This window comes from Argentina anserina, chromosome 5, assembly GCF_933775445.1.
Source record: "Argentina anserina chromosome 5, drPotAnse1.1, whole genome shotgun sequence".
NCBI lineage: Eukaryota > Viridiplantae > Streptophyta > Magnoliopsida > Rosales > Rosaceae > Argentina > Argentina anserina.
The window spans coordinates 7,428,273-7,443,969 of NC_065876.1; the positions used below are offsets into that span (position 1 = coordinate 7,428,273).

Consider the following 15,697-nt stretch of genomic DNA (forward strand, 5'->3'; position numbering starts at 1 on the left):
TACACTGAGGCTGACAGTGCATACCTAATTTGTCATTAAATATGTTGCAATTTAATTTGTTGCGGGGTAATTAACTAATTAATCAATTAATTAAGTCTTCAGCATTTGTTTTTGTTCTTAAGGTCTTGTGTCTCTAACTACACAAATAGAAGCTAGAAGGCATGCATATACAGGCATGAAAAAGAGGGATGTGTTGTTTTTGACCATCTACAACCGGAAATTGATGTACGTACGTATAAGCATGCACTACACGTACGTACACACACATATCTATTTGATTATAATTCCTGGATTTCAAGAGAAATTAAAATCCTGGTTCTTAACCAAAAATAAATCCTGGTTATATTCTAGAACTGTTGCTTTGAAAGGTGGCTAAACGGAATTATATAATTAAGTTGGTTGAAGGTCAGAATCAATTCTGAACTTGATTACCTTTATAGCAATTTTAAGCTTCTATTACTTAGCGATATATGGTAATTGCACAACTGGACACATATGGCTTAATTCTTACAAGTTGACCATTGTTGCTGTTGTATGAAATTTTAGGCCACAGATTACGAAAAATTTGTTTTCGTTAACCTTTATTATGCACATTCTATGTTCATTATCCTAAGTAAATGTCAAGTGTAATTTTTTTAATAAATTTATAACTATTATAAAAGACAGTTAAGATTTACTTAGAACGGTGAGGATGATTTGAGCAGACCACAAATTTGTTTCCACATATTATCAAGTACCCTACTGGATTCTTTCTTTATTCCCTTAATTAATGGTTTGATTATTGAACATGCAAATCAAATAAATCACTGTCAATAAATTAACCATAACATAATCAATTAACTACTGTCTTTAACTCGACAGGATCAGGTGGGTTGTGGATTTGTGGCCCTAAACCCACATTATATAAAGAGCTAATAAAGCAGTGCTACTTCACTGGTATGGGCGATGAGTCATTCATAACACACACAGCACACAGTGGTGTATATATACGGATGAGATGGGATATTAAAGATTGAAAAGGCCGGCCGGGGCGTGCATAAACAAATTAAATTTGTATATCTTAATTGGAACTTAATTTGCTGTTTAAATTTTTCTATCTGGCTAGCTCATACGAAAGTTATACACAAGAATCTGATGGAAAATTATCAGCTCAATTTAAACTAGTGCACGAACTCTACCCGGGCCAGCCATGGGGAGTGTCACTTGAGCGGTCGCACAAGGCCCTCTTATCCGGTAAAACCCCAGAAGTCGAATTTTATTAAAACCTAAAACTCTAATAAATACTATTTTAAAATAATTTTGTACACACTATACATTTTTGTCCCATTGGCAAGAGAGGTTATTTTTTCTTGACTAAGTTTGCAAACGTCTTGTGTTTAAAACCCAACAGTACTCACACTTTAGTTTTGAATTTGTTTTTCTAAATTAGCATTTATTATAATTTTTAATCAAAAATTTGATATCCTAACTTAATATTTGTGTAGAAACATTAGAAACTCCCCACAATTCTTAATAATTATCTATATATCTCAATGACTCGCTCATACTAGAAAATATATCACTACAAAAAAGTTTGACGGTACCCACGTTCCTCATTCATGGGCATTGACCTCATTCCCCACATTTTTAAATGGGGACATTTTAAAATAACGTGGGCTTTGCTGCCGTGACTATTGCTCAACAAAGGCACAAATACTGCAATTACGTGGTAAATAACAGAAGGGACCCACCTCAATGAAAGTAGTAAGACTATCCCACGTTTTAGCAAAAATGAGGCTTTCAGAATAATAAAAAATATATACAAATTGATTTATAGTCCTAATTTGCAGTAATCAATCTATCAATTTTACTTCTATGCAGCAAAAACAAGCATTCAACTGATCAATCATAAAATATAATAACTAATAATTATATATTAAAATGAGATTGCTACCACACAATTCTTTCATGTAATATAAGATTTTCATCTCGAAAAATGTTTATACAATTACCATTAAAGAGGTTTAAAATAATGAAATTTCAACTTAGTGATATGATGTCTAAAATCCAAACATCTGCTTCAGCTGAACACTAACAGCATGAGGAGAGTCATCCATCCAACCTAGTTATATTCCTGCAAAATGTAAAGAGTAGACCTAAAATTTCCAGAACTCCAGAAGTGTTGCTTAAACATCAGAAGAACAATATAATCATTTGGTCCCAAAATTCAAGGAACTACCATCTCTTTTTAGGTTAAGTCTGCCTTTACCTGAAAGATTCTGCAACCCAAATTAAACAAAAGTTATAAAGGATTCCCAAATTTATCACAACAGAGAAATAAATCATGAAATCTTCCTTCAAACGAGGGTTCATCATCCAAACCGACCAAACAGTACTTGTTAGAGATTTAGCTATGATGATCGACACTGTATGTACTGAATCTGCGTTGGTAGGGGGTTCACTTGAGAGAAATAAATAGATCTGTAAGAAAAATTAGAAGATATCATTGATCGGTTCGATTACTCGAGATCAATATTAACCCTGTAAGCATCGTTAGTAGTATAAAGCAAGAGGGTATCGTTCACAAACCGGGGATCCAACCAGGGTAAAGAATCACAAACATTTATCAACGAATTCATGAGTGTTTCAAAGATTTGAGATATATTTCGGATCAAACATAAAATAAACCTAAACTAATATATACATGTGATCAACCAACCAACACATAATACATTACCAAAACAAATCATACAAAGCTAACGAAAATCAGATTTTAGTCCTCCTTTAACAGTCTTACCGAGACACTATCATGAATAACTAAGGTTGGATCATGCACTTAGGGTCCTAAGCAGTAACCTAAACACATAGACACTTAACACATTCGATTCATTCCAAGCGGTCTTAATCGAAATCTAACATACTTATCCTACCATGTAACTTCAAAGCCACGCATATTGAATTCATTAAGCATGTCACCTCTTAACCCCCAATCATGCAATTTCGAAAATCACATAGAAAAGATAAACATGTTCATAGCACAAGTCATAAATCCAACAACCTAAATATCATGCTACAAGCGTATACATAACACATAGATACTCTCGAAATCACACAAAGACATGTCACGGCATAAACTAAAATCATAGAACTACAAACCTAAAATCGAAACTTTATATAATTTGAAACAAGTAACTATCTCATAAACAAAATCGAAATAAGTTTACAATGACCAAAACACATACACAACCAAGAACAAGAAAAACCAAAAACCGAAATAAACATAGAGAGAATCATGGTTACACTTTATCAATCAAGCGATCTCACAAGGTGTAGCCGTGGCTTTCCAAGGGGATGGAACCTCTTCACAAGCGTGCTTGAAGGCTAAGGATTGGTGGAGAATGGTGGAATCGGTTTTAGGATTTCTTGAATGGGTGAGTATGAAATTTGGTAGAGCTTTGGCTAGTATGTGCACAAGGTTGATGATCTTTTTCTGTGGAATTGAGGTGCTATATATAGAGGAGGAAACCCAAGGGAGGATGGCCACAAAGTCCACAAAGTTGAAACCAAATTGGTTGAGGTTTCCAAGATTCGGCAGATCTGACCTTTGTCCCTTGTTGTGGACATAACTTTCTCTAGAAAATAGATATTGAGATGATTCCAACTGGCAAATTCAACTAGACTTCCGTGGCTTTTCATCCATATAAGGTAGATTTTCTCAAACCTTTTGAGCTGTCCAGGAGAGCTCGTCAAAGTTGGATGATCTGCAGTGCCAGAATTCTGATTTCTATAAGGATTGCATATCTTTTGCATTAATTGCATATCTTCTTCCTCCTTTAATGCTGATTTCTTTTGCACAAATTTCTTCATTTGAATTAGGGAGGCAGCAAAAGTCTTAATTGTTGCAGCCATGTTTGACTTTTCTTACCTCTCCTCATTAAATTTGCTGCATGCCTTCTTTGACTTTCTTGCCTCTTTTCATTTAATTTGCTGCATGCCTTCTTTGACATTCTTTGGTGCAGGGATTTATGGAGATTCTGATCATATTTGTGCTCTATATGCAGGACAAACAAGGTCCCAAGTTTCCCTCATAACCCTTGGATCAAAAGCAAATCAATGGCTGAGATAATTCCGCCGAGCTCACCTGACCTTCGAGTAATGATTTGGTCATATCTCCCTGTAGGAATAAGATATTGATTTGATTCCAAATCCTACAGAAACTAGACTCAAAATCCTTTTGATCCATATAAGGTACGTCTTCTAACGCAATCGGAGCTATCCAGGGGAGCCCGTCGAAGTTGGACGACGAATCTTGACAGCATTTTCATTCTTGCATTGATTGGGCTTTTAAGTGCAAATCTTCTCTTTCCTTGTGGAACTAGGATTGCTTTCCTTCTCCAACATGGATTTGTATTTCCTAATAAGAATAAGTATGTTAGAAATAAAGAAATATGAAAGGATGAATCCTACTCGAACAAGGAATCATATCTCAACAAGGATTATTAACACTTAGCACGATTTCATCATCAATTCACTCATAATTGATATAAGCTCTACCTAGACACTTATTCTTACAAAAGAAACTAAAACATACTAAATAAGAGGTAACAAAGAGTAAGAATAGGGCATAATCACATTAAGAACGTCACACTTTGTGCTCCTATCAACAACCCCACACTTGAACTTTGCTAGTCCCTTAGCAAATAATAGAAAAGGGAAACAAAAACATAAAACAAAAATCAAAACAACTAAACTAATGACTCAACTATAATGCCTTCAACATTTTGTCTCAGCGATCTTCAAACTCATAGCATCAAGAATAACACTTAATCGAAATAGATAGAATGAATTTAATGGTTAATAAACATGTGATCTCGCAGAACAAGTAAGACAAGATAGAAAACATAGGTGATATTAAGCTCAACATGTTCAAAACAAGTTCAAATTCAACTCACAAGGGATATGCACTCCGAATATTTTCTCTCAAGAACATGTCACATGCTTAAAAGCTTTTCACACATAAGAGTTATGAACACATAGTGAATTCGAAAACCTCATGAAAGATACCAATCATATGCACAAATAAACCAAAACCATATGCTTACTCATGAAACAAACTCCACAGATCAAGAGCTACTCATTTTAAGAATCATGCGGATCTTTATAAAAGGTAGGCTTAGGCTCGGTAAGGATATCATTTTTCAAGGAAAAGGAATCACAAATGTCATCCTTAAGACTTAGCAGAGCAATAATCATTCACCTTATGTCGCCATACTCCATAAAATAAGGGCCAATTTTATCATGTTGGACCCATTCTTCACTTTAAACATTGTGAAAACGAACAAAGGCTAAAGTACAACATTATTGAGCCTTCAACAAATACATTACAACTCCAAATTCACATCAAACATAGCTATGCCGTAACTTTTTTGTATATATATATTTTTTCTTTCAAGCCGTGTTCATGTATTTTTTTTTTCTTCTTCTCACGGCATCTTTCTATTTTTTCTTCATTCTTTTCACCTTTTTCTTAAGGCACAAATACATAGATAGCATAACCCCACACTTGAATCGAATCATCACTCCATCCATATTAACACCAAGAAATTGGCTCTGCCAAGCTTTGAGAACAAGGTAGAGATATAACTATACTAAGCAAGGATATTAACATGCTGGTGATGAAAAAAAAGGTTTAACGTAAGCTCAAATGGGTTAATACTAAGGTGTCCCAAGCAGGGCTCAAATAAGGCATACGGCTTTTTGGTTTAAGTGGTGGAGTCCTAAAAAGATCCAACAATCCTTTTCAAAATCAGAGTATATTATGATAAAAGTTTTGAAAGTTTCACAAAGTAAGTTCTAGCATTCTCTAGTTCATTGCAATTCTATGGCATATGAATTGATCAAAATAGATGTAATGAGGTTATATAGCCAAGAAATGATAGATTAAACTCTCCAAAAAAAAACACATATATGGCTCGAAACTCACATAGGTTACATGAATTCAAACAAGTAGGGAACATGCTCATTATGTACCTAAGCTTCAAAATCCTCATCTATTACATGTTCGTACAATCTCTACACATCGATTAACCATCAAATTGCAATTAAGTTCAATTTCCAATCTTGTGATCATCTTTCAACCAATCATTCAAAGATCAACTCATCCTAGACAGTTAAAGGCATACCTAAGACTCAAAAACAAACAAAAAACAACTTAGAATCGAAAAACAAAACCGAAAATAACACTAAAAATTGAAAATCAAAATAACAAAATCGAAACACATAAACATCAAACAATAGAATACAACGAATGATGTATACCCCACCCCACACTTGAAACTTACATTGCCCTCGATGTACAATATGATAAGCAACAAAAATTAAAAAGAAATAAGGGATGCAAACACTCATTGATGGCTCCTTCATTGGCTTAAGTTTAGAGTCTATAGCCTAGACTATCTTCAAAGCATCACTTGCTTGCCGTAGGATCAAGGAGAGACGTCTCCTCCACGTTATGCTCCAAAAAATTCTCATAGTACGGCTTCAAGCGATGTCCATTGACCGTGAATTCCTTTCCATGCACGATACTTTTGATCTGAATAGCACCAGAAGGAAAAGTATTAGTAACAACAAACGGTCCAAGCCACCTAGAACGGAGCTTGCCCGGAAACAATCTAAGTCGAGAATTAAACAAAAGAACTTTTTGCCCAACGACAAAGTGTTTCTTCCTAATCATGCGGTCATGGAATGTCTTAGTCTTCTCCTTGTAAACCATTGCCGAATCATAGGCCTCATTTCTAATCTCTTCAAGCTCATGCAATTGTAACTTCCTATGCAATCCGGCCTCATCAATGTCCATGTTAAAATTCTTCACAGCCCACCATGCACGATGTTCAAGCTCCACAGGAAGATGGCACGCCTTGCCGTAGACTAATCGAAATGGTGACATGCCAAGAGGAGTCTTGTATGCCGTCCTATAGGCCCAAAGAGCATCATCCAATCGTTGAGACCAATCCTTGCGTGATGGTCCAACAGACTTCTCCAAAATTTCTTGATCTCACGATTAGATAGCTCCACTTGTCCACTTGTTTAAGGGTGATAAGGCGTAGCAACCTTATGCTTGATTCCATACTTCTTCAACAACGCCTCAATGGTCCGGTTGCAAAAGTGAGATCCTCCATCACCAATGATAACTCTCGGCATACCAAACCTAGAGAAAATGTTAGAACGAAGGAAATCTGCAACAACTCGAGAATCATTAGTACGGGTGGCTTTTGCTTCCACCCATTTCGAAACATAATCAACACAAACGAGTATGTACAAGAAACCATTTGAGTTAGGAAAAGGTCCCATGAAATCAATGCCCCAACAATCAAATATTTCAACATATATAATCGGTGTCATAGGCATTTGATCTCTAGATCCTAAATTTCCCATGCGTTGGCATCTATCACAAGTCATGCAAAAATGATATGCATCGTTAAAAATCGTAGGCCAAAAGAAACCACATTCTAACACCTTTAGAGCAGTCCTACGTGAACCAAAATGTCCTCCACAAGATTCAGAATGGCAAAAAGTAAGTATAGAATGATGTTCAGATTCAGGGACACACCTCCTAATGATTTGATCAGCACAATGTTTCCACAAATATGGTTCATCCCAAACATAATACTTAGCTAAAGCCTTGAGTCTATTCTTTTGAGCATGCGATAAAGTATCCGGAAATTGCTTAGAAACAAGATAATTGACAATATCTGCATACCATGGCTCACTTACCTCAACTCGAAAGAGTTGCTCATCCGGAAAGCTCTCTTGGATAGCCAAGGGCTCGGCATCTCTCACCAAACGACTCAAGTGATCCGCCACAACATTGTCACTGCCCTTCTTGTCCTTGATCTCGAGATCGAACTCTTGGAGCAAGAGAATCCATCGAATCAATCTTGGTTTGGCATCCTTTTTCATCATTAAGTACTTCAAGGCTGCATGGTCAGTGTAAACAATAACTTTGGATTGAAGTAAGTAAGAACGAAACTTATCTAAAGCAAAGATCACGGCAAGAAGTTCTTTTTCGGTTGTGGTGTAGTTTTGTTGAGCATCATTGAGTGTTCGTGAGGCATAATAGATGGCATAGGGCTGCTTGTCCCTCCTCTGCCCTAGCACGGCTCCAACTGCATAGTCGGAGGCGTCACACATCAACTCAAATGGCAAGGACCAATCCGGTGGTGCCATGATAGGTGCCGAAGTTAAGAGCTTCTTCAAAGTCTCAAATGCATGCATGCAATCATCATCAAAGTGAAAGGAAACGTCCTTTTGAAGCAATGAACTCATTGGTCTCGCAATCTTGGAAAAATCCTTGATAAACCTACGATAGAAACCTGCATGTCCAAGAAAAGATCGAACATCCCTCACACTTGTGGGGAGGGGTAAGTGACGCACAAGATCTATTTTAGATTTATCAACCTCAATTCCTCTAGATGAAACAATATGGCCTAAGACAATGCCTTGTGTGACCATGAAATGACATTTCTCCCAATTCAAAACCAAGTTAGTTTCTTCACAACGTTTGAGCACAAGTTCAACATTCTCTAGGCATGTTTCGAAATTTTCACCATAAACAGAAAAATCATCCATGAAAACTTCAATTTTAGAACCAATATACTCAGAGAAAATGTGATACATGCAGCGTTGAAACGTACCTGGAGCGTTGCATAAACCAAAAGGCATGCGACGATAAGCAAACGTACCAAAAGGGCATGTGAACGTAGTCTTTTCTTGATCTTCTTCCGCAACACTAATTTGATTGTATCCACTATATCCATCAAGGAAACAATAGAAAGAATGACCAGCTAACCTCTCAAGCATTTGATCAATAAATGGCAATGGCATATGGTCCTTCCTTGTTGTAGCATTCAGCTTCCTATAGTCGATACACACTCTATAACCGGTCACTGTCATTTGAGGCACCAACTCGTTCTCTTTGTTCTTTACCACCGTGATTCCGGACTTCTTTGGCACAACTTGAATGGGAGAGATCCACCTACTATCCGAGATGGGGTAGATCACGCCACAGTCGTGCAACTTAGTGATTTCATTCTTTACAACTTGCATCATTGGTGGGTGAAGGCGTCTTTGACATTCCTTGGTTGGTTTGGCACCATCTTCAAGCAAAATTCGATGCACACACATGGTAGGGCTGATTCCTTTGATGTCGGCTAGGGTCCATCATATTGCCGTCTTGTGTCTCTTTAACACTTCAATCAATCTCTCTTCTTGTTCCTCGTTGAGTGTAGAGGAAATGATCACTGGCAATGTATCCTCATCTCCCAAAAATGCATACTTCAAGTGGTCCGGAAGAACCTTAAGATCAAGCTTTGGGGCTTGCACCACAGAAGGAAGATTCTTGTTAGTAGTTAAGAGAATTGGACTAGGAGAGACATAACTTACCTCACGTGGCGAAACCTCAAGAGAGGCCACATTCTCTAGTACAAATGATGGCACGGCATCATTGGCTTCCAACTCAGAAATGTTGGAGCCATCACTTGCAAATCCGGCCCCTTGGGCAATGGTGAGTGCCAACTCGTCATGTGCCAAGGTATCTAGATAGTTATCTGCAAGGGAATCAAGAATGTCAACTGAAAAACAATCACTTAATTCCGAAAGGGGATACCTCATAGCTTCAAAGATGTTGAAGCTAATCACTTCACCGTCGAACTCAAAGGTGAGTGATCCACTAAACACATCAATCTTCGTTCTTGCAGTCCTCATAAAGGGACGCCCCAACAGAATAGGGACCTCCTTGTCATCTCCTTCAGTTGGCTCCATGTCAAGGACATAGAAGTCCGCAGGGAATATCAAGCTCGAAACATGCACAAGAACATCTTCAACATAGCCCAAAGGGACTTTGTTGGAACAATCTGCCAATCGAATCACAACATTATCTCGTTTCAAATCACCTAGACCTAGATCCTCATAAATATAGTAAGGCATTACATTGATCGATACACCTAAGTCTAACATTATCTTTTCAAATGTCATGTTTCCGATTGTACAAGGGATAGAAAAACTCCCTGGATCCTTAAGCTTTGGTGGTAGCTTCCGTTGGAGCACGGCAGAAACCGTCTCACTCATTGTGACAACCTCCTTCTCTCGAGTCATCCTCTTATTAGTGCACAATTCTTTCAAAAACTTAGCATACCTAGGATTCTGTTGTATGCATTCAATAAGAGGCATATTCACTTCCACCTTTTTGAAAATGTCGAGCATGACTTGATCAGAGTCATTCTTCTTTTGCTTTGCAAATCTATTGGGGAAGGGAACACGAGGAAGGGCATTAGTTGAAACTAAACCACTAGAGTTAGGATCCTTACCTTTGTCATGCGCGTCATGATCACTTGTGGGAAGAGGCACGACATCATTGACCTCAGAGGAGGCAGGGTCCTTCTCTTGGTCATTTGCATTGAAATTCTCGGCCTCTTTGTCTTTAGAAGGCATGGCCTTCTTGATTGGCTGCAATGGAACATCTAATAGCCTGCCACTTCTTGTCATCATGGCCTTCACATTGGGATGTTTATACAATTACCATTAAAGAGGTTTAAAATAATGAAATTTCAACTTAGTGATATGATGTCTAAAATCCAAACATCTGCTTCAGCTGAACACTAACAGCATGAGGAGAGTCATCCATCCAACCTAGTTATATTCCTGCAAAATGTAAAGAGTAGACCTAAAATTTCCAGAACTCCAGAAGTGTTGCTTAAACATCAGAAGAACAATATAATCATTTGGTCCCAAAATTCAAGGAACTACCATCTCTTTTTAGGTTAAGTCTGCCTTTACCTGAAAGATTCTGCAACCCAAATTAAACAAAAGTTATAAAGGATTCCCAAATTTATCACAACAGAGAAATAAATCATGAAATCTTCCTTCAAACGAGGGTTCATCATCCAAACCGACCAAACAGTACTTGTTAGAGATTTAGCTATGATGATCGACACTGTATGTACTGAATCTGCGTTGGTTGGGGGTTCACTTGAGAGAGATAAATAGATCTGTAAGAAAAATTAGAAGATATCATCTTTTCTAGAATAAGATAGAGAAAGTGGATCTGGTATCGAAGATTTGGTATGGTATGCCAAGTAAACAAAAAGTATAGGAGCCTCAACATTGCAGAGCAAAAATTAAATGCTAGAGGCTAAGTGCTAAAATGAAAAGAGATGTCAATATTCAGCCAACATCGATTGAGTTATACAAGCTGTCAAAGCAAAAATGGAAAAACACGAGAAACAAGAGAGGAGCAAAGAGAAGATGAGCAAGGCTTGCATTGCACCCACTTGTATTGCAATAAGAAACTATCCAAGTAAATTGTACACCATCCTTATAACACCAACAATTTATATATACAGTTGACGTGACCAAAAAATAGAAAGTCCAAACCTGAAAAAGACCAACATGCCAATTACAGCCAGGAATCATACTGCCAACTCGATAAAAGCAAGAGCCAGGGTTTCTCTTTCGAAATACTACCAAGATCAAACTGATCAAGTATTGCCACATATATACATACCCTACATATCTTCATATCATTAAATATGAACCTTGAATCATGCTAATCGATCCATCACCCATAAAATGAAGAAAAAACCGAAGATGCAACACATCAGAGACCCAGATCAAATCCTGAATACTGATTTGAGATTCAACAATAAATAAGTTCAACAGAAAATTCACTATATGTATAATTGATCAATACAATATAACCCCAATATACTACAAAAAAAAAACACAATTGTAGAGCTGCAATGGTAATCTGTATTGGCGATTTGCACAAAAAAACACAACCTTGGGAGAAAATGGAAGTAAGACAAATAATAGAGGACCATAAGAGCTCTGCGAACTCACGATTTCGGAAGAGTAATTGAGGAGGCGCGCTCGATTGTGGGAGAATTCTCTGCACTTGATTTCTCTGATAACAGCAGCTGATTTCAGAGTGTTTAAATCCATTTCTAGGGTTAATAGAAACTAGAAAAGGGATCTAGAAATTGAGAGAGAAGCCGCACTATTGGTTCTCTGCTATGCCCGTGTTTAATTTAAGTGTTTTAAGACCCCCACGAATGCACAGAATAGTGGAGCGTAATTTCACGATATTGGCATAATTGTAGCAGTTAAAGGGAAGAAATTATAAGATATATATTTGTAGTGTGATGGTGTCAGAACAAAAGTTACTGTTTCCCACGTTTAGTATCAAAATGTGACAATATATAGACTTTGGAGGTGGGGGCACTACACCCACAGTGCAGAACAGTGATTCTTTCACGATTCGTTTAAATACGTGCCCAAAATCGTGGGCTTTGCTACCTTTTTTTGTAGTGTATACCCACTAAACTCAAGAAAATAGAAGAAACAGTTAACCAATTCATATCTCAAAAAAGGGATCTTGTTTATTAAGGAACCACAAAATTTAGTCAATGCCGCTAATTTAGAGCAAAATCTCAATGAAAAATCGAATATCATTTTCTTCTTTTTATAGTTATTGTTATGTAATTTCCATTTCAAATTTTGCACTATGCCCTTGAATGTTCAATACCGGCCCGAACTCTACCAACTGATCAGATATACATGCAGCTATCCAATATTGGTAGTTTGGTACATTAACTATAGTGGAGCATAGATCGTTGAGAATTGAATTGGCAGATGGAGTTACGAATGAACTGCCCGGCCGGTGATGACTGATGAACATGTTGAGGTCTTGTCAGCAATTGAGTACCGCTGTCAGCAGTTTGTTTTAATACCCCTTTACTGGTAGTTATGACGGAGCAACATATGATGATATTGATATCAATGGTCCCTACTTAGTGTCAAACAATAATCGTACGTCAAACTAGTGTCTATTTTTGTCTATCAGTTTTCGATCGATGTACGAGATAAACAATCCACGAATAATATCTACTATCTTCGAGCTGCTGAAGCTGCGAACATTTGATCGATCGATCGATTGTAAGTGTTCACTGTGATGGTCAGTACTACCAGCTTCACTTATTTGGAGTTTGTCTTTGCAACAGTCCCATATGTAGTCTTGAAATAATATTCGACTAATGATATGCGAACTCTATCGACTATGATTGATTTCCTCATCCAGTATTACGTATATGAACATTTCGGAAAATTCTAGTATACATTGATGCATGTTATATATATATATATATCTCACATCTGATAGTCGACATTGTTTTGTAAGTAGGGTAGAAAAAATAATAACCGTTATCAACTGTCAGATGTAAGATGTATAACATGCATGAGATGTATAGTAGACAAATCCGAATATTTACACATAAATGTTGCATTATGATCGAATGTATGATGACAGTGACCTAGCTATTTAGCACTTAGCAGTTGTATAATTTCATTTCTAAACCAAGTAAAATATATTGATCGATCATTGTGGATTCTGGCCACAAGGTATATTTTTTTTTGCGCGCAATGCGAAAACGTACAACCACTATTTTTTGTTAATTGGAGAAAGAAATAGGAGAAACCCAAAAACGACCGAAGAAGATAAAAGCCTTTGAGCGGAGAGAGAGAGAGAGAGAGAGAGAGAGAGAGAGAGAGAGAGAGAGAGAGAGAGAGAGAGAGAGAGAGAGAGAGAGAGAGAGAGAGAGAATCTAAGTTATTGCAATATGCAAATATATGTATATATCTTAGAATTTCTATTGAATTTTCGGTCTTTCGTTAGCACCGAAATTTAGCTTATTCGAGCCTAACCTAGCAGGAGATTTTCTAATTAGAACTATTTTGTTGATAATTAGTTGAAGACTTTCTAATGAATTGTTAATTAGACCTATTTTTCGATTATATTTTTTCATCTCAACCGTTTAGATAATATGTATATAAATATAGATTAGATATACAAATTTTCAGTAAATTTAGTGAACGTTAAAATATCAAATTAGATCAAATGAGTGAACTAACTAAAATTGTCAAATATAAACCGTTCAAGTTCAATATAAACCGTTCAAGTTCATAATGACTAAATTATATTTAAGAATGTCTTAACGATTGTCAATTTTGATGAAATTTTGCATGCATGATCTACTCATATATATTTAAAAACTAAACGGTCAAGATATGAACATGAGATCGAAAAGTGGGTGAATCAAATTGGTCCTCAACAAAATGGTTCTTAATGGAAAAGACCCCCTAACCTAGCCTCTGACTGAGATTCTTAGTGTTCTTGGAGAAGCACCCTCTACGTGTGGTGGTTCTGATAGTGGCAATTAAAGTCTCTTAGTCAAAGTTAAGGTTTTCTAAGGCCGGTTCTGGTTCTAGTTCTTCTGGATTTCATATTATGGCTTCTAAATTACAATTTCCTTTATGATTTAGAGTTGGTCTTAGATTTTAGGAAGTTTTTGCATAATTCATTTCTTTCGTTATCTGCAAGAGCCTTCTATGTCTAAGTTGAATTCTGACACTTACTATCTACACATGGAGTGATCGACACCAGAATTTTTAACAAAACAAGCAATCCCATCGATCCTTTAGTTCCGTGATCATTTGACCCTAAACACCTGTGGCATCGTCCTCAGCCTATAAAATTTTCTGGTATCCATGATGGTAATGCAGGATAATTACCTTATTACCTTGTCCAATCATAAATGAATCATTAAAACCTCAAGCTAGAGATGATTCAGGTGATGAAATTGACAATGAAACTTGGGGAGAGATCTGGGAATGAAGGAAGGATATAATCATATATAGGTACACAACTGGAAAATGGGAGTAGATCGAGTTATATCGGCATGGACCAGTCTTTGAAGAAAAAGCCCTGTATATGTATTCTCTTTACTCTACATGACACGTAAATATTTCTAAAAGAGGATCTTCATATGTAATAGTCTGAGACTAATGGGGCCCTGATCGAATTTGGGATGATAGATGGCAGCTAGTCCTCCATTGATTCTTCATTTCATTTTGTCAAATGAATAATCCATTGATTAGAGGATGTAATTACATATATTATTGGAAATAATACAATCAGAAAGTCATTTCAACTCCTCCTCGATCAATCGAAACTTTGAATGTTTTGCAATGGCATTGTCGTTACAGTCATTGATGACAAAATGATACAAATTTGAGGACCATCGATCACATATTCACATGTAGTTACATTACCACAATACCGCGTATGCTTGTAAACCATAAAGAAAATTTCGGGTGATTTCAAGAGTTGGTTCATATATTGATATATTCTGGCTTATGAATGTACGTATGATGTAACATGGTGCTGAAACTAATCGATTAAGATGATCTCAGTGTACGTAGTCTCTCCTCATGATCGAATATTGCTAACGGGATACTTTTCTTTTTCTTTCTACACAAATTATATGGCTTATACATTAACAAGTACGCTATATCATATGTTATCCTTATGCTAAGTTAATCAAACATAAAGGCTTCAATCACGGTGACTATTACATTTACTGTTTACAAATAATCTCGAGGAGAACCTCGAGTATAAGAAAAAAACCATGATACCTAATTATCGAACTCTTAAAGTAGATGTTTGCAATTAGTGAACACCTAGTAAATTAAAACGAAGTACCACTGCTATTTCCCATGTTGAGGCAATTTGGCACGTACGTTACAAACTTCTTTTGTTGAGCAAAAATGCAAAGCCAGCCTCAAAACCTAATAGGGCTTTGGAGGACCATCTTCTATTCTCTCCTCT

At 36.7% G+C, this 15,697-nt stretch overlaps 1 long non-coding RNA gene across 2 annotated transcripts; it reads right to left on the reverse strand.

The window, feature by feature from the left end:
* Positions 1–1,897: 1,897 nt before the first annotated feature.
* Positions 1,898–12,024, reverse strand: LOC126796081 (uncharacterized). 2 transcript variants are annotated; one of them, XR_007672287.1, is made up of 3 exons: positions 11,875–12,024; positions 2,219–2,258; positions 1,898–2,113 (listed from the first exon to the last, which is right to left on the reverse strand). It is a non-coding gene; the product is annotated as an uncharacterized LOC126796081 (long non-coding RNA). The 2 variants fall into 2 exon arrangements; XR_007672286.1 differs by lacking the exon at positions 2,219–2,258 and adding an exon at positions 10,783–10,822.
* Between the last annotated feature and the right edge of the window lie 3,673 nt (positions 12,025–15,697).